The sequence below is a fragment of the Canis lupus genome, chromosome 5 (genome assembly GCF_003254725.2).
Source record: "Canis lupus dingo isolate Sandy chromosome 5, ASM325472v2, whole genome shotgun sequence".
In the NCBI taxonomy this organism is placed as follows: domain Eukaryota; kingdom Metazoa; phylum Chordata; class Mammalia; order Carnivora; family Canidae; genus Canis; species Canis lupus.
Genome location: NC_064247.1, coordinates 66,263,706 through 66,282,823, shown reverse-complemented (window position 1 = coordinate 66,282,823; position 19,118 = coordinate 66,263,706). Strand labels below are relative to the sequence as shown.

The 19,118-nt window shown below is 47.4% G+C and overlaps 1 long non-coding RNA gene across 5 annotated transcripts in view; it reads left to right on the top strand.

Annotated features, from left to right (window-relative positions):
• The first annotated feature begins 8,804 nt into the window (after positions 1 to 8,804).
• LOC112646787 (uncharacterized) overlaps positions 8,805 to 19,118 on the top strand; it is a 29,537-nt gene continuing 19,223 nt past the window's right edge. For 2 of the 5 annotated variants that reach the window (XR_007410922.1, XR_007410921.1), the window contains exons 1-4: positions 8,805 to 9,141; positions 17,874 to 17,967; positions 18,261 to 18,419; positions 18,782 to 18,881. This is a non-coding gene — a long non-coding RNA (uncharacterized LOC112646787). The remainder of the gene's footprint in view (positions 9,142 to 17,873; positions 17,968 to 18,260; positions 18,420 to 18,781; positions 18,882 to 19,118) is intronic. The other 3 variants (XR_004816030.2, XR_003127890.3, XR_003127889.3) reach the window with 3 other exon arrangements.

The window sequence follows — 19,118 nt, the reverse complement described above, 5'->3', positions numbered from 1 at the left end:
CCGGTTTCCCACCAGGTCCTCCTTCAGCTCCAGGACCCCATACAGGCCCATCTTTTTAAAAAAATTTTATTTATTTTTTAATGCTTTCTTGCTTTCTGGAACCACAAGATATTCCAGGTTCTCTTTGTATCACATTTAGTGCCACATCTTAGGCTCCCCCGTCCGTGACAGTTTCCCAGACTTTCCTTCTCCTTCACGACTGCGATACTCTGTGAAGAGTGGGCGTTTTGCAAAACGTCCCTCAAGTTGGGCTTGTCTAATGTTTGCTCATGGTCAGAGGAGGTTATGGATTTGGGGAAGAACACCACAGAAGTGTTGCATCCTTCTCATCCCATCCTCCCAGGGGCCGTGTGCTGTCACAGGGGGTGGTGGCCACTTAGGGTGGGGTCGGCCACCTTCCCCCCTGCCCTACCCTCTCTGGTCAGAGGGTGTCACTAAGTCCAGCCCACTGCACTGCCCCCTGCAGGGGGAGAACGGGATTGAAGGACATGTGGACACCTGTCCCCTTCACCAGGAGATCTTTTAGGGGAGAAATCTTAATGGATTTCCACCATTCTGCTGCTTCAGCGCTCCCGGAGGTAATCTTCACATTGGTCGCTGGGTCTTGCCACAGGGACTCTTACTAACAGTGACTTTTCGTTGTCCTCACTCCTTGTACATTTAGTATTTGGAAATCTTCCACAAGGAAGATTTATCTCTTTCCCACATTTATTCAGACATCTATTTATATTAGTATGGGCTCATAGATATTTATTTTATTATTTGGGTAATAACCTAACACTCCCATTATTTATTTTGTTGTTCAAATTATCCCAGTTTGGCCATTGGAAGATCTCTTCTGGATTAATTCTTGCGTCCTTTTGACATGGCCCATCCTTCCTTCCTTCCTTTCTCTCTTTCTTTCTTTCTTTCTTTCTTTCTTTCTTTCTTTCTTTCTTTCTTTCTTTCTTTCTTCTTTCTTTCTTTCTTTCTTTCTTTCTTTCTTTCTTTCTTTCTTTCTTTCTTTCTTTCTTTTCTTTCTTTCTTCTTTCTTTTTTCTTTTTAAAAAAGAAAGCTTTCTTGCTTTTCTTGCTTTCTGGCACCACAAGATATTCCAGGCTCACCTTGTATTTTTCTCTGCCCAGCCTTTGAATCAGCATCCTAAGGAGCCTTGAGCCAGGTTTCTTTCCTCCCTTCTCTACCGTTACAGTGATTACGTCCAAGTGGGGGATGCTGCATGAGATATTCTGATTTCCAAAGGTAAATGTAACATATTTTGTTTCCACAACCTGTTGAGTGTATGTTTGAGGCTGTATCCTGGCCATGTAATCAGGTAGCTGTTTTCTGGGTAACTTTCTTACCCAATAACGCTTATTTGTAAAGTATCTATGGATTGCTGCGAGGCAGAGGCGCCCTGTGGTGGAGGACCTGTAATGCTGGGGCCAGCGAGGGGGTGGCAGGCTGGGGGCCGTGGTGGCTGAGCGAGCAGATATTCCCGCCTGTGTGATTGATGCCCGTTGACCGGGTCACTCCCTCAGTGAGAGCAACGCAGTCGCCCAGGGAGGCTTCCCTGTCGGACTGTTAAATACGAGCCCCTAGGGACTCCAGCCACTAAACCTTCTTCACGCCATCCTCAACATAGTCAGCACATTGTGTGGATATGTAAATAATTCAGCGATGATGATTTGGATTCACGCTGTCGCTCTAAAACATGTGAAAACATAGCTGGTGTTGATAACGGAGCCGTATATTCCCGGTAAGGCCGACTGCGTCTTCTCGGCGGGGCAGAAGGCTTTCTGACTCCCCTTCTGGCCGGCAGTAACGGGCCTCTGGGGCCACCCTTTCAGTTCCCTCCACAGCCCACACCTCAGTGCTCTTTGACAGCTTCTCCACGAAGTGAACGGTGGGATTCGGGCATGCGGGCCCCCTCTCCATGCAGGGAGGAGTTAGCAATTTGCACACACATCTGTTCTCCCTCCTGGAGAAAGGCGCTGACATCCGAGGGGCCGGACCTCAGAGACTGAATGGCATTTCCATGTTGGTTGCTATGGTGTTTTGGCAGGAAAGGGACTAGAAAGGGCATCTCTCCGCGTGAAGGTATCTTCTGATGCAATCAGCCCATGTGAACCTCACCTCCTGTGGTTCACTGGCTCAGGAGCCATGCATTTGTCAGGGGCTGTGATGGGGCCCCCCACCTTGCAAGGGTGACATATGGCTCAGGAATTTGCATCCCCAGGAGCCTGCCTTGGGAGCTCTCTGCTCCCGGACTCATTCCTTCAACAGACCTCAAGATACCTGTGTTGGGCAACCGTGTTGCACGGATGCTGAAGTCATCAGACATAAGAGTTTATGGAGACAAAGAATCATCATCGACATTTTCTTTCTTTTAAAAGGCTGGAGCCCAGTGAAAGCCATTTAGTTACTTAAGGGAGTTCTGCTGAAGAGTAGTTTAGGGCAAAGGAGCCAGTCAAAGGACTTCGGATGATGAATGGAGAAACACAGAACCTTCTGGGTGGGAAGTTTAAGCTCCTCCCTGGCTAAAGAAGGAAGAAAAAAAAAGCTATTATTTATTGAATACTTTCCAAGGGCTGGCATTGGGCTAAGCTCTTTATATATTTGAACCATATGAAACTGCCTGTTTTGTAAACAGGTCAAAAGTCAGGAGTTGCATATGGTTCAAACCAAGACACAGCTTTCTTTCTCATAGGCCTATGAGAGTCGGTGACATACCCCTCATGCAGATGGACAGGTTGACACTTAGAGTGTCAACTCTAAGTTGTGTCTGTGTCTCAGACACACAACTCATAAGAACAGCGGAGCTGGGACTTACATCCATGACTCCAGGATCTGCACTTGAATTGATCATGGTATAGCACTTCTGTTACAGATTGATGTTTGTGAGGTGCTTAGGATGGGTCTTGATGCAAGGTAACTGCTATATAAGCAAGGTTCAGTAAGAACAAATTAGGAAAGTATTTTGTACTCATTGCATTCATTATACACATATACCTTGGATTATACACACCTCAGATCCTAGTCCACTGGTTTTTTTTTTTAAGATTTTATTCATTTATTTATGAGAGACACACAGAGATAGAAATGCAGAGACACAGACAGAGGGAGAAGCAGGCTCCATGCAGGGAGCCTGATGTGGGACTCGATCCCCGGACTCTCAGATCATGCCCTGAGCCAAAGGCAGATGCTCAACCACTGAGCCACCAGGCATCCCCTGGTTCATTGTTTTGCATGAAATTCTCTGTATTTGGCCATGTTCGGGATTTGCCAGAAAGTCTCCTAGCCCCTAGTCTTGCCATAAACCATCTCTAGACCCCAGACAACACCACCTCACCTGTCAGAACATGGAATCCTCAGGTTTTCTGAGCACCAAACCCGCCCATGGACCCCAGTTGGATTATAGAGCTCCAATTTTCTTTTGGAAAACACAGAAGCCATCATATGGGCAATTTTTTTTCTTTTGCACCTCAGGATTATAAAAACATAGGAATGGGGAGCTCCAGGGAGAGAATCTGTCCCAACAAAGCACCTCCTGGGAGCAAGAGGCTGGATGTTAATCCTACATGTGCTCCAATCCAGCTGTGCAGCCACAGGTGTCTCCTAACTTCTAACTTCTCAGCTTTCCATGTGTTCGTCTGTGCTCAGGGAGTTCAGGCCTGTGCTCAGGCCAGATCTCTAACATTCTTTTTTAGATCCAGGACTTTTTAAGGTTATGCAGTCTCCACTAGGAACTGGCGCATCCTCCTGAAATGCCATATTCTCACAGCAGGGAACCTCATGCCAGCCGCTTGCCAGCCTCTACCGAAAACTACTAGGTTGCTATTTATCTGCGTTTTGAATGGGTAACACGTGCACCCAGCACAAAATGTATAAGGCACAAGAGGGTTTTCAGTGACAAATCACCCCACCCACCTCCCCGCCCCCTAGCTCCCCTTCGAGGAGACAAACGCAGCACTCTGTCAGTCCTTGCAAAGTGAGCCAAGGCGCTTGGGTGCACACCAAGCACCCAAGGAGTACGTGGAGTCCAGACAGGGTCTTAACCACGTTCCCAAGCCGCTCCTGCTTGTTTCAAATAGACACCTTGGCCTACATCCCTTTCACACTCTGCTCTGGAACTCAAGAGTCCAGCTCCCAGGACCAAGACTGAAGAAGGACTCAGACCACACAGTACCTCCCCACATCCCAGAGGAGAAGCTGATGGGCAAAGCTGCAGCATTTTTGATTGTTTGTCTGGAGCACCTACCTGCAGCCCCACCTGAAGTGGAGAAAGAAAGAGGAGGGGGCATGGTCTCCCATGTACCCACTGCTAGTGCTATGAACACATCATGCCTCTGCACTAGGAATAAGTGTGCATTTCCTCCCTGTGGCCCCAGTGCTCTCTGTCCGGGGCCTGGTCCTGTCCACCTGCACGGCCTGACCTTAACCCCCCACCCCTGCCAGGTCCTATGTCCTTTGTGCTCTTCATCCACCCTCAGCTCCTTTCCAGCTGGGGGTTTCCAGAAATGCTGGCCGGGTCACCCACCCGCTCTTCCAGGGTGATTCACAGAAGCGGTTGTTCTCACCATGCAGTCATCGCTCCCATGTCACCACTTCAGGGAAGCCACCCCTGGCTGCTGTGCCTACGCTAGCTAGTGCAAATGAGGAAATGAATTTTAATTGGTTTGATTTTAATGTATTTGGGTTTCAATGGCCATACATGTCTGATGGCTACCATGGCCACCCACATGGACCTGGGGAACCACACCAGGATGATGACATAATTGTTCACAGCCCAGATTCCTCACTGAGAGAGACCTGGGTTCCATGCCCAGCTGTGTCTATGACCAGACTCCCAGACTGCCCTGTATCCCTGTTTCCCCATCTGTTGAATGGGGATCCAGCAGAATTCATCCCACAGATGTTTTTAAGGATCAAATGAGCTTGTGTACATAAGGCACACAAGAGGGAGTCTGGCATGCCGTGGACACTATAAATATTAGCCATCACTTTGGATCATGTCAGAGAGATGGTGGCTGCGACTCCACCATGGGGATATTGATTTCTAGTTAGAGGCTTCAAGACTCCAATGCCCAAAATAAGAGTGGATCTCAGGCATGACGGAGGGTCAGTGAGAAAAGGTATTTTGAGGTTTATAATACCATGATGCCAGCCAGTAACTGTGGGTGCTCGTGAGGTGACACACTGGGGCCCCAGGACCCTGGGTGTTATCTATGTAGCGTGCATTGGGGGCCTGGTCTGGGTGTCTGCTGTGTTCTCCTTCTCCACAAATGTCTTATTAGTGGCCGGCTTGGCCTGAGGGGGCTAATCTATGTTCTCACTTGCCAGATGAGCAAAGACTTTCAGTGGGGGAGGGGACTTACACAGCAGCGAAACTTCGAGAGCTGGTCCAGGGAGTAGGTTCGCAAGTGAAATTGGGATAGTATGTTTTCTGTCTGACTTCTCTGTCCTTGAAGATCCGGAGAAGCAGGCATGTCAGCCATAGCCCTGCCTCCTCGCTGACCCCTCTTCCCCCATTTGAATTCCATGGTGGTCCCCTTCCCCGCCCCCGGACAGAGATGATGAAGCCGCAGATTCCCCAGGATGACGATGGCATCACACTTTCCCTTTCCAAGCCAGGCTGAGGAAAAGGATGCTCTGAGTCATGGCTCTGCCTGTCCCTGACCAGGCTGGCCCAGGGCCCTCCCTTGTGCGAAGAGCCAAGAAGGCAGTTTCAGACTTTCCTGCCACATCACCGGCCCCTGTGTCTGTCCTTGATCCACAGACTGCCAGAGGCTCTCAGCTGGTGAGGGCTCGGTCTGCACTTCTGCGTCCCCTCCTCAGGGCAGCCCCAGGAGACGCAGCCACCTACAGATAAGGAAACTGTAAACAGATGAGACAAAATAACGTGCCTGGGGTCCTCCAGCAGGGAGCAGTGGGGCCAGGATGTCAACCCTGCAGTCTGAAACATTGCCCAGGCCGCCCTCCCTGCACTCTGGCCAGCATCAGCTCATCTCATGGGGACAGCATGCCCAGTGGGGACAGGATTTTGTGGGTCAGGAATTCAGGAAGGGCTCAGTTGGGTGGTTCTTGCTAGGAGCTCTTCTCCAGGTGCTTTCAAATGTCCTCAGATGTTGAATGGGCATCTAAGATGTCACACACGCATGGTGTCCCCTGGACACCACCCAGGACTGTGCACTGAGTGTGGCTGGGAACTTTCACCACATGGTATTTAGGTTCACCTTCCATGGTGAGTCTCCGGAGGGACCCAAGAGGAAGCACCAGCCCTCCTGTGACCTGTTCTCTGGCCTTGGCTGTGGTCACCTGGGAGCACTCTCATCCCTCCCTGGTATGTGTGTGTGTGGAGGGTTGGGGAACAACCCTCTCTCTGGAGCTCCACTACCTCTTCCCATGAGAATCATAACATTCTTCAAAAGTACTGTGCTGAGCAATGATAATGAAGATAATGTCTAACATTTCTGGAGAACTTCTTAATAGAAATGGCCAAGGGCTAAGAACTTTATACTATTTCTTCTTCTTTAATTCTCTGTGAAGTGATTATTTCCTGTCCAAGAGGCAGAACGATTGGTCCAAGATGATCTAATTAATAAGTGAGGGAAGCAGTGTACAAATATGGATTTTTAAGGGGATTTGCTGCAAGGAGTTGGGAATTGGCTCACAGGATTGTGAGGACTGACTCAGCAAATCTGAGGCTCATGCAATGGGCAGACAGGAAGTAGGTCAGGAGCTGGAACCCCGTTGGCATAAGCCACAGTGGCGTCACCCCTGGGTGGGCGGAACATTCTCTCCCTCTCTCCCTCTGTCTCTGTGTCTGTGTCTGTTTCTCTCTGTCTCAACTTAAGCCCTTTTCTGAAGGCATCTAACATCCACCACATGCCCGGCAATCAGAAGTCTATGTCTTCCGAAGCACTGTTGCAATACTCCAGAGTACTTTCCAGACATCTGTCCATGCCAGGGTCAAAGCACCAGGCTGCATGTGAGGTTTTCAACTACTTTTATCTGGTGGTGGGCCTATTATTCCCATTCACAGATGAGAGAACAGACTCAAGAAAGCCAAGAGGCCCGCTCTACTGGAAAGCTGCAGAGCTGGACTTCACAGCCAGTTCCCTCAAGAAGCAAAGGTGCAGATGCTCTTAGGATTGGTTCAGACTAATCCCAGAGGTGAGCTTTGGGACCATGAAACACAATGGAGCCCTAGCTCCCCTACCATACAGTGTCCTCCTGGCCCAGGAGCTGACCGTGGCCCGCTCTTCTCTGCACTGGGCACCTGTGTATGGCCACGAATGTGTAAGGAGGTCTTGCATGCTTTTGAACTTTACAAAAGCACAATCTAAGTGTATCTGTAGTTTGTGACTTGCTTCTTTCATTCGTCACTAATTTGTGTGTTCATTAGCTTTCTTCTAAGATGTCACCACTGTCATCGCCCTGTGTTACTGTTGATAGAAATTTGTGTTATTTCCGGCTGGGAGCACTTAAACAGAGTGCAGCTGGGTTCCATCTTCTGCAGATCTACCACGGCACCTGGACATGGGTTTCTCCAAGGTGTACACCTAGGAATGGACTGACTCATTCACAGGGTGTACCCAGCTCCCACGTCCAAACAGTTCTTAACGCCTTCTCCAAGAGATGTCCTGGTCAGTATGCTTCCATCTACTGTGTTACAATCAGCATCCAGGTGACTTCTATTCATTGGTTCAGTTTGTGTCCTCAGACTCCCAAGATCCTTTCCATCCCAACTCCCCTTCCCCACAGAGAGCAGAGCACCCAGAGCATAAAAGGTGCTTAACAAAAATCTGTTGCATGAACCAATGGAGGAGTCTGATTTGAAAGTAGTGTGTCCACTCTCTTCTTGTCTTTGATGTTCCAATTCTTTCAACTAGAGCTATGTTAGCTAATGAGGTATCTTCCTGTGAATGAGGTAAGACACCCCCTCTGGGCAAATTGCAGAAAGCCACCCCCTCTACTAGAAGCAGTAGTTCATAGCCTGACTAGCCAGCTGCAGGCTGCCTTCAGCCCTCTTGGCCTGATGCCCCAGTAAGTACACACTTGGCTATAGTGCTGAACAACTGTCCCGTGATCTTTGTGCCCATTCCAACAATCAGTGTTCCTCAAATGGCAACACCCAGAAGGTAACATAGCATGCCAAATCTTCCCAGTGCCCAAGAAAGCAAATTTTCTAAACCACGAATATAGGAACATGGAATTTAAGAGTAATAGGAGACTTTGGTTCATTCATGTATTTTAAGGAAATGACAGCCATGGACAAATCCAGCCAAGGACTCCCTGAGCCCATATTTAAGGCTGAGCTCAGTTCTAAACACTGGAACCCCACTCCGGCTTCCTGCAGTCTCAGGCCACACAGTAACACACAGCTCCAAGAAGACATTGTCACATCATGGCCCCCACTGCAAGAACACTGCATCTCCTGGTGCATGATTTCCAGAAGATAACTTGACTCAGACTCAGTGGTTTGGAATTAACCTGGTCAGGTCACCCCTCTAAGCAGCACAGCAAATGCCATGCTCTCGGGCAGTCTCTGGGCTGGTTGGGGCTGCGGAGTGTTGGTGAGCTTGGGCGGAGCTTCTTAGCAAACAAAGGACAGGCAGGGCAGCCCGAAGTTCACCCGTGCTCTCTAAAACGGCCTCTTATTGCTACATAATGTAGGTTTATGGCAAAGCCTGGGCTGCCCTCCCACGCCTCCTATCAAATTATTTCTTTTTATTATGCTCATTTTATTGATGATGTCATGACATGGCCCATCAACCCTTAATTAAAACCATGGCTGCAACGTTCACTTCCTTTAAACCGTGAAAGCCAGGGCTCGGGAGAGGTCCCTTCAGAATCACAGATGCTCAGGAGAAACAGTTGTGGGTTTCCAGAAGAAGTCAAGAGGTTCTCAGAGGCTCTGGGGCAGAGAGGGACTTGGGGTGCCAGGGGCAGACTGGGTCCCTAAGAAACCATCCTTACTTGGAAACAGAGTCATAACAGATGTCATTAGTTAGGATGAGGTCACAGTGGCGTGGGGCAGATCCCTGATCAAATAGGACTGGGGTCCTTAGAGGAGGAACACCAGGGAGGACCGAGACACAAAGAGCGGGGAAGGATGGCCCTGTCAACACCTTGATTCCAGACTTCCGGAGCAGTGAGACTGTAAGTGTCTGTGGTTTCAAGACACACAGTTTGTGGTGCTCACAAATCAATATCCTGGGTCACTTTTCTCTGAATCCTTGGAGGGACCTTGATCTCCATCTGCAGGTGGGGAAACCGATGGGCCCAGGTCACACCAGGATGTCTGCAGCCCAGTGACAAGCTGGCAGCAGTGGTTACAAGATGTGTGCTTGACGGGCTCCAGGATGTGAGTGTGTGAGCATGCCTGCATGTGTGAGAGACAGACATGTGTGTGCTCGAGTGAGTGTGTGTATGCACGACTATGTGATAGTGTGTAGGTGTGTGTATCTATCTGTGTGTGACAGGGTATAGGGGTGTGTGTCTATCTGCATGTGACTGTGTAGGTGTGTGAGTGGGTATGTGAGAGACAGGTGTGTGTGACAGCATGTAGGTGTGCATAGGTGTGTAAGTATGTGTGTGACAGAGACACATGAGCACATATAGTTGTTTCCCATGAGGAAGGTGAAAGACTACGATCTTGTTCCATGAGCACAAGTCTTTCTCTCGTCTCTCTGGGGGGCAATCATGATCATTTTTCATTTCATTTTGTTGTTTTTTAACTTTTAAAAAAATCAATTAACATATAGTGTATTATGAGTTTCAGAGGTAGAGTTTCGTGATTCATATGCCAACAAATTAGCAATCTGGAAGAAAGGGATGTATTCCTAGAAACATACAAACCACCAGAACTGAAACAGGAAGATATAGAAAACCTGAACAGACCCATAAGCAGCAAGGAAATTGAATCAGTCATCAAATTAGAGTCCAGGGCCAGGTGCCTTCCCCGAAGAATTCTACCAAATATTTAAAGAAGATTTAATATTTATCCTTCTGAAGCTGTTTCAAAAAATAGAAATGGAAGGAACTCCAAACTCTTTATCTAAGGCCAGTGTTACCTTGTTCAGACAAGGACCCACCAAAGAGGAGAATTACGAACCAATATCCCTGATGAACACGGATGCCAAAACTCTCACCAAGATACTAGCCAATGGGATCCAACAATCCATTAAGAGGATTATTCACCATGACCAAGTGGGATTTATTCCTGGGCTACAAGAGTGGTTCAACATCCACAAATCAATCCACGTGATATACCACATTAATAAAAGAAAAGACGAGAACCATATGATCCTCTCATTTTTCATTTTAAAAATCTCTCATTGAATAGTCTCCTTTTTCCTTCCCATTGCCTTTTTTGTTATTGTGGTAAAATACACGTCATAAAATTTACCTTTGTGACCACCTAAAGCTGTGCGACTCAGAGGCATCAAGCACACTCACCAGGTGTGCAGCCACCACCTTGGCCTTGTCTCATTTTTGCACCTCATGTGCGCCCTCCAGCAGTCACTCAGTGGCACTCCCTTCCCCAGTGCATGGCACCCGCTCATCCGCGTACCGTGTTCCCGCAGGCCAAGTGGGACCAGGGAGGAGGAAGCTCTAGGAGGAAGGTGACTCACTCTACCATTGTCCACTGTTGCTCATTGTTGAAGAGGCCAAGCTTCATCCAAGTAGATCAGGGCCAGTCGAGCACCACGGAGTTCGCCATGAGGCACCTGCTCCTGCTGGGGCTACAGTCTCTGGGAACAGTCCTGCTTGCTCCAGATCAGACATCAGGACAGTCCCGGGAAGGGCCAGTGAACTCATCCCTACCCTCAACAAGCTCGCGGTGTCAGAGGTCGGAGGGCACGGCATCACCAGCTCACAATTCTACAGACAATTATCTTCTCTGCAGGCTGAAAGGCCAACAAGGACAGAATGCAGTTGCCACAGGCATCTGCTAATGTGTCATCTTTTAGAAACGCACTAACAAAATACAAAAGCGTGTCTCATGTCTGGTGAAATTCTTATAACTTTGCTTAGTGATACAAATCCAGGAAGAGTAGCTTTCAAGGATGTCAGTGCACTTGATTTAAGATGAATGGAACCGGTTTAGGGAAGAAAGAAAACAGCATGTTTTAAACACCAAAACCCTAAAAATTCTTGTCCCAGGAAATCAGTGACCCCTGTGGATGGGCAGCTGGAATATAGGGTCACTCTGAGCCGGAGAATGAGAACAACGTCTCTATTACAAAGAAAGCATGGACGTAAGGGAATACCAATTGGTAACAATTAGAGACGGATCAGATAGGTGGGGGAAAGTTCAGATCCCCTCTGGGGTATATTTATATATCCTCCCCAGAGCAAAAGGCTCGTTAACCTGTGACTGGCTATCGGCTTCCCCCATCAGTGACCTGATCCAGTCTCTCTGCAAGGAATTTCAACTGTGGATGACTTTACTCAACATTATTTGTGACGATGTCACATTTCCCCCAACTGTCTGGAGCACTTCAAACCCACTGCCTCCAGTAACTGGGCAGACGCTGTGGACTGGCAAAGGGGGTTGGGGGCAGACAATAAGGGATGGTGGGGACTGTGGCAAACTGACGGCCCAGACCTTGGCCACAATGACAGTCATGGCTGGGCTCCAGACGGGGACACTGGCCCAGTGTGGCCAGGTCTGCTGAGTTTTCCAAGAGCAACAGCATCTCTGCATTTATATGTGAAATGTCCCATTTTTAAGACATTGTGGGTCAAAAAACAAACAAACAAACAAACAAACAAAAAGACATTGTGGGCCAACAAAATAAGCCTGCTGCTGTTGAAGGTGCCTGCACTAAAATCATAGGAAAAAAACAGTGATTTCTCTCTAAGCATTGACCACACCCTCTCTTCTCCCATGAAGGGATGCCCATGCCAGCCTTTGGTGCTGGGCAAAATACAGACATGTGGTCTGCCCTGTGCCTTCCAGTTGGGCTGGACCAGCATCCAACCCCTGCACTACTACCTGTCTCATGCCAGGAGCCCCTTCTTGGCCTTGGATAAATGCAAGTGAAGTATGAGGTCACAAGGGAGACTGTCTTCATGATTTGTGAGGGATATGTTCCTGATCATGTGCATGGGGTTCAGGCCTGACTACCAGCTGGCTGGCCCACTGTAGACCTTGACATTCCCAATGCCAGTCTTTCCTATAGAGGCTTTCCTCATCCACCCTTGAGTATTTATTCATTGCCCTTCATAATCAAGACAACGTGGTCTTGTTAACTATATGAGGTCAATGGCTTCCACCAAAAGCACCATTCTCAACACAGGCTCTGCCTCAGGTTCACCTGGCACAGCTGTTACAGGTAACATGCTCAGACCATGGGTCAAAGCCTCTGGGGTGAGGTCCTAGCACCTGTGCATTTACGAAGCTCCTGCTGAGAACACTGGCTCATTGAACTCAGGCATGTCCATGAAATCCTCTCAGCCCACCAGCAAGTCTCCCACAAAATGTGTCATTTTGTGTCTGCTCATTTGATACTTGGGACCAAAACAAAGTCAATTGAGGATGACCCCTTAAGGTCAGGGACCACATTTCAGCACCACCAACAGCATATGGTTCAGGGAACGTTGGTGATGGAGGTTCCACATTTGGAATGACCAGGGTCATCAGCGGGAAGCTCTCACTAGGAGAGGACCATTGGTTGCCTGGTTAATAAGCTAATGGAACCTCTGGAGGCTCAGACCTGAAGCCCACAGGGCTTTAGAAGGTTCAGGACTATAGAAGAGTCTGTGCACCATGGAGTAAGAGACAGCACTCACCAGAGTTGTTGCCTTAGCTCCGAGATGGGGACATTCGCTGCTGGTATGGAGGCTCCAGTCCCTTCTGGATGTGTCAGCACATGTGAGAGTTTACATGAGCAGACCAAGCCAACCCACGTAATAGGACTGGCCTTGGCGTTCAGACGTTAATCTGAGTAAGCCCCAGCGGTTAATAACCATGACGTTCTGGAAACCAGACACCGTAGATCATTACACAGCAAAGTCAGGCAGGAGGCTGTACCCCGAACCCTCCCCAGTGCCTGGGTTCAAATCCCAGAGGCTGACTGTGGTTCTAGATTTTTTTTTTTTTTTTTTTTTTTTGTCTTTTTGGTGGCACACAGGGTCACCTCCACTTAGGCCAGGGCCACCTCTCAGCACAATAGAGGACACACTGCAAGTGGCTGGGGCCTATTTTTCCAGCTCACTTTGCAGAACTTGATCTTAAAGTGCTGAGATAAGGATAAGGGTAAGGAACAGCTACTGAACTCTGTCCAGTATTTTTTTTTTTTTTTCACCCAATCAGGGTAAGCAAGTCAGGGCTGTGCACTCTGCAGAGTAATAGACTTTTAAAAGACAAATTGCACCCATCCCCGGGCACATTACACGAAAACTGTATGGTTAAGCAAACAAATGAAACTAGAACAATAATATCCCATCTCTTTGGCTGGAGGGTAACAGATCCATCGGTGGGCTCTGCAGGCTTGCCTTGTGGTCACTTTGCATAAAGCAAATCTTGTTTGCCTCCTTTGCCTTATCTTTTCTCTGCCAACTTCAAAAGCTCAAGTGAGCCCTCTCCCAGAAGGCTAAGATTTCCAGGGTGACAGATGCAAAGAGCAAAGCAAATGGAGGTCAAAGGCAAAAAGGAAACAGTGTCTCATCTGATTAATGGTTTGAATTTAATTAGTGGGAAAAAAGCTCAAATCAGACAGTTTGTGACTTGGTCAGGCTCCAGGTCCCTTCTTGCAAAATTGCAAAACGTTACAAGTGTGGGTTGGTCTGGGAAGGCTGACCTTTTTGAGATGCCTACTGTTTCTGTGCTGGTCTAATCGGCAAGTGAAACGGGAGTTTCAACAGGCAGATTGGTGATGTTCCAAACTAGTGGTGAAAAGAGGGTGGTTTTAGGGTTGTAAATTCTGAGGTTTTCAGAAATGAAATAAAGTTTTGAAAATATGGCAGCAGCACATTCTCACCCTCTAACCCTATGGTGAAGTAGGAAGAGCTGACTTATAGACATTCTCAGGAGTCTGGATTTAAAATTCTTAAAAAAAAATAAATTAAAAAACAAAATAAAATTCTTACATCCATAAAGGATAAAGCAGGTAGGGATGTTGCCTTTTCAGGATTAAGTTCGGTTATTTGAAGTAGGCCTCACATTCATTCATGCATTCATTCATTCTTCAAGCTCCCACTGCTACTGGGGCAGCCAGCCCTCGTGGGGTCAGGCACAAATCCTCTGCAGAAGGCCCCTCGGGCCCAGGGAGGGCAGTGACTCAGCCAAGGTCGTGCCCAAGTGTGTGGCTGTATCTGGATAAGCATCTCTCATCCTGAGGCCTAGCTACCCCTCCTGGATTTCCCCAATGGCACCTCGCCTAAGAAATCTGCACCCCTAGGACTACAAAATGGGTGAACAGGTAACTGTATTTAAAAAGGGTTGTATTTCAGAGGATTTAGGATACTATTTCTCCACCTGGCTGCACCTTAGAATTACCTGGAGATATTTATTAAAAAAAAAAAAAAAAGAAGAAGAAGAAGAAGGAAGGAGATGGATGGCCTCTCTCCAGATGGATCCAGTCAGAGCCACTTAGAGGTGGTGCTTGTGTACTAGTCCTTCTTAAGAGGTTGCTGTGAGCCTGGTGGCCACAGAGGAAGGAACTCGTGGCCTGAGGTGCAGAGCTGATGACTGGCTTAACGAGCTCCAGCATGGATTTGCTCTGAGCCGAAGACCAAGTTCCAGGCCTCTGCCCTGAGGAGAGCACAGTCGTCCTGCTCTCCGGGTCTACCAGTGGAACCCTGGGTCTCCCAATACCCTGCCCCTCTGGCCCACTCCCAGTCTTGTCCTTTCCCATCTCCCAAACTAGTTTCTCCTCTCCCCCCCAAACCCCACTCGAAGCCCCCTGGTGTCCCCCTGCTTCCCTGAACTTCTTTCAGACCTTCATGTTGACCTTTCCCCACCCCACCTGGGCTTCTCGCTGATCAGAGTGCCCCCTGGTTTGGACTTCCATTTCCTGATGGTTATATATCCTAGAACTTTCCCTACATTATGAGTGGATGTCATAAGGCACAATAGCTCCAGCTTGAGGATTCTATGTCTGAGGTTTGAAAAATAGGGTTTTCATCCTTATCCCTGTGAATATCCAAATAGGGACCAACTCCTGTGCATTCTGCATGTGATCCTATTATACAAACTTTCTGCCCTTAATCACATCTTCATCCAAAAAGGTGTAGCATCATTTGTCTCAAAAAGACCCTCATAAGTATTGGCTAGCTGGATGGATGGTTGGATGGATGGATGAATGGATGAATAAATGGATGGATAGATAGACAGATGAATAAATGAATAGATGGGTGGTCGGGTGGCTGGACAGATGGACAGATGGATGGATGTGGACGGATAGATGAATAGATGGTAGATGGATGGATGCATGGATGAACTGCTGAGAGCCCCAATTCTGAGGACACATGGATCTGGATTTGAATCCTGATTGAGCCATTTACTAACTGGTGACAGATTTTGCAATGACTCTGAGCCTCAGGTATGGTAAGGTAAAGTAAAGGTTCAACTTTAGAGGGTGTTGGTAAAGATGAAATTAAATAATCTTCGTAAGAACCCAGGAGAATGCCTGGCCCAAAGAAAACAACTGATTTTTCTAAGCTGAAAACAACAGCAAGTTAAAAGACCCCTTTTTCTGGTCTCATTTCAGGAGAGAACATTGGCTCCAAGGATTGAGAGTAGCCTCAGAGTTCAGTATAAATATGGCTTAATTGTAACAATAATTTTTTATACCAAAAGGATCATATTTCGTATACAATTCTACAACTTCCTTTATTCCTCAATGATATATCTCACCTATACTACCTGATTCACAATATCTTGTCTGCATCATTTTACAAAGATATGCCATTTTTAGATGTTTTCATGATATTTCACCCACGAACATTCCACCACATGAATAGCCCAGTGGACTTCGGGCTGTTTCTAACGTCTTATAATTCTAGATTCTGATGAGGATCCTTGAACACAAGTCTTCATATTCATTTTTTATGGGGGGGCAGATAATTGCTGGGAGTGGAATTTCTAGATAAAATTGATGAGGGATTAAGATGATGATTTAAAAAAAAAAATACCAAACTGACTTTTCCGAATGCATTCCAATCATGCTTAAAAGGACCTACATCCCAACATCCCAAATAACTTGGAATATTTGGGTTCTTTTTGATTTTGGACAATCTGGCAGACAAAAATCAAGTCTCCTTTTCCAATGTGTGCCTGTATTTGATTACTAATAATGACGGACATATTTTACACGTAGATTGGCCATTTGTACAGCATGTTTATGAAATGCTTATTTATGTCCCGCTCTTTGCTCATTTTTCTCTTTTAGCTGTTTATATTTTTTCTTTTTTTTAAAGATTTTATTTATTTATTCATGAGAGGCATAGAGAGACAATCAGAGACACAGGCAGAGGGAGAAGCAGGCTCCATGCAGGGAGCCCGATGCAGGACTCGATCCCGGGACCCTGGGACCACACCCTGCGCTGAAGGCAGATGCTCAATCGCTGAGCCACCCAAGGGCCCCTGTTTATATTTTTTCATATTGATATGCAGATGTACTTTCATCATGTGTATCTTAATCATATGTCTGCTGTATGTATTGCAAGTTCCCAGTTATTGAGTTACCCCTCAATCTTCCATTACTGAGCTCCGTGAAATGCAGTGTGCATTATTCTTTTTTAACAGACGCCACTGAACATAATTTAGCTCCTTACTCATAACCTGGTTCTTCTTTACATGTTCCCAAAGTTTGTACAATTGTTGGTCCTCTCATTAAATGGCCCCACTTCGCTATACTTCCGATTACTTTTCTCTACTTTGTTATCTTGGTATTAAAAATTATCTTCTCCCTTCTCCCCCAATTTCCTCAGTACTTTTCTCAGAACTCAGTACTTTTCTCTCTCAGCTACTGCTGGGCAGTCCATTGAGTCTGTCAGAATCATGAGTAAAATAAGAGTCACTGGGTCACGGATGAGGGCCTGCACTCCCTCTTACTCAGAAATCGTGAACTCTATAGCAGTACTTCAAAATCTTGAGTCATTTTGTATTTTCTTGCTAATCTTGGTTATTTTTCAGCTAGTTAAGAGTGCTTAATATTTGAAACTGCAGTTAAGCGAGGTGTTACCATATCCCAGAGGCCCTTAAATAGAAGCCAGTGGCCATGTCTTCTTTCCCATGGGTAGACCAACTGTTAGATCTCAGATGTGATCTAGCCCACCCTTGCCTTTCGCAGCCTCTGAAACCCTCCTACAATGCCCCTAGCCAAGCAGTCCTCTAAGCCCTCTGAACAGTTCCTGTGGTGGAGAGACCTTTCTTTAACCAGCTGTCATCAATCAAACAATATGTGGAACGTAATTTCCCGGAACATCCACCCCATGGTCCTGGGTCTGCCTCTAGCTGGCCTAGCTCTGCATGTGTCTTCTCCACGGGCAGACCTGTGATTGTGATGTAGTCTGCACAGATCTCCCTTGGTGGGCCTGCACCCCTCCCCAGCAAAAACACCCCCTTCCGCCCTAAGGGATAAACACTGGGCTTTCCAAGTCCCACCGGGAATGTGGGGCCAGCCTGGGAGTGCCACAAACTGAGCTGCTCTGAGCTCAATAAAGGCAGCAGACCCGAGGGGCGCCGAGCTCCGGGTGAGGTCATCGCTGTTCCAATCCCATTTAGCCTTCCCCAAACACTGCAAGAAACCTGCCCACCAGGCAAGGCGATATTAAATGTCAGCCTGAAAGGGTTCTAAATCAAGGCAGGTTAGGTGTCTAAGCTTCTTAAATCTTGGCTGCTGCTTTGAATGCTGGCAATTGGCTCTCCTTTCCTTCAGAGAGCTTCTGATTGTTTTGGCAACGTCTTTGACCGTGGCTCCAACGTCAACTCTTCTTGAACCCCCCAAAAGGAAAGAAATACGCACAAAGCAGGTATTTGTTTTTGTTCAACAATCTGGTCACTCAGAAATGAGAACTCAGGCCTGTATGCCCAGATGTTCCCCTTGAGGAGGGCCTGACTCCATCAACCACCCAGCACCGGTGGCTGCCACGGGGGTCCTGAGGCAAAAGGTCTGGTCCGTGTAATGTTCTGGCAGAGGACAGGCTTAGCTAAGCTCGACACAGGCCTACTGAGTCCCAACCCCGTGCAGGGCAGAGGAGGATGAAGAATACATCATTGTGGAACTCATTTGGTTGGCCAAATCCAATGACCACCTTCTCTATAGGTTAAAGAAAAATTGCTGAATACCTACAGACTTGGGCAAGAATACGAACACTTGGAGCTTCCCCTCTCTGGCCTTGAGGTATTTTCTCATGTGTCAGTGGAGTGAACTGGGCCAGGAAATCTTGAAAGCCAACATCAAACTCAATGCTTTTAGAATCAAGTAGGTCACTTTGGAGGTGGGGGAGGGAATGGGCACCAACACATGTCTGCTGCCTTTACTCCCCCAGTCTATGGAGCATATGTGCAAGGAGATAGCACTGCCCAGGCAGGGATGCCCCGAGGGCCCTCAAGATGACCAACGCTGTCATCACCATCACTATCATCAGCCATCCTTGTCCTCACTCACCTAGCGTTTGTGGATGTTTTGATGTAGCTAACACTCAGGATGGTTAGTGATCCTTTTAGAGGTGACACACTGGCTTTCACTCCATGAACATAAAGACCGTGTTTGATATTGACTCTTTTGGTCTTCATCTTGATAACATCCCTTTTTCAAACTCCCCATCTTTCCTTCTACATTAGCACATGGTGTGCACAGTGCGTGAACAGCGTGGAAAGTGGTGCTGGAGCGAGGTGTCTCTTCTGTCGCTGCATGGGGTGATTCTGAGGGAGGATGCAACATGTAAGTACTGAAGCACAGTCTGGGAAGAGACTGGTAGATCCCATTTTGACCACGTCCTGTTGTCTGTGGTGTGTCCCCATTTGCTGAGTATCCAGTAAATTTCCGGCACGCTAATGGGCAAGTAGGGAGAGTTTGAGTTTTCCTCTTTCCTAAGCCAGATGACAAATTTGGACAGAATTATGTGCACAATGTTTTTCTTAATCTCTCTTCCGCTGCTTGTTCATCTATACAAAGACC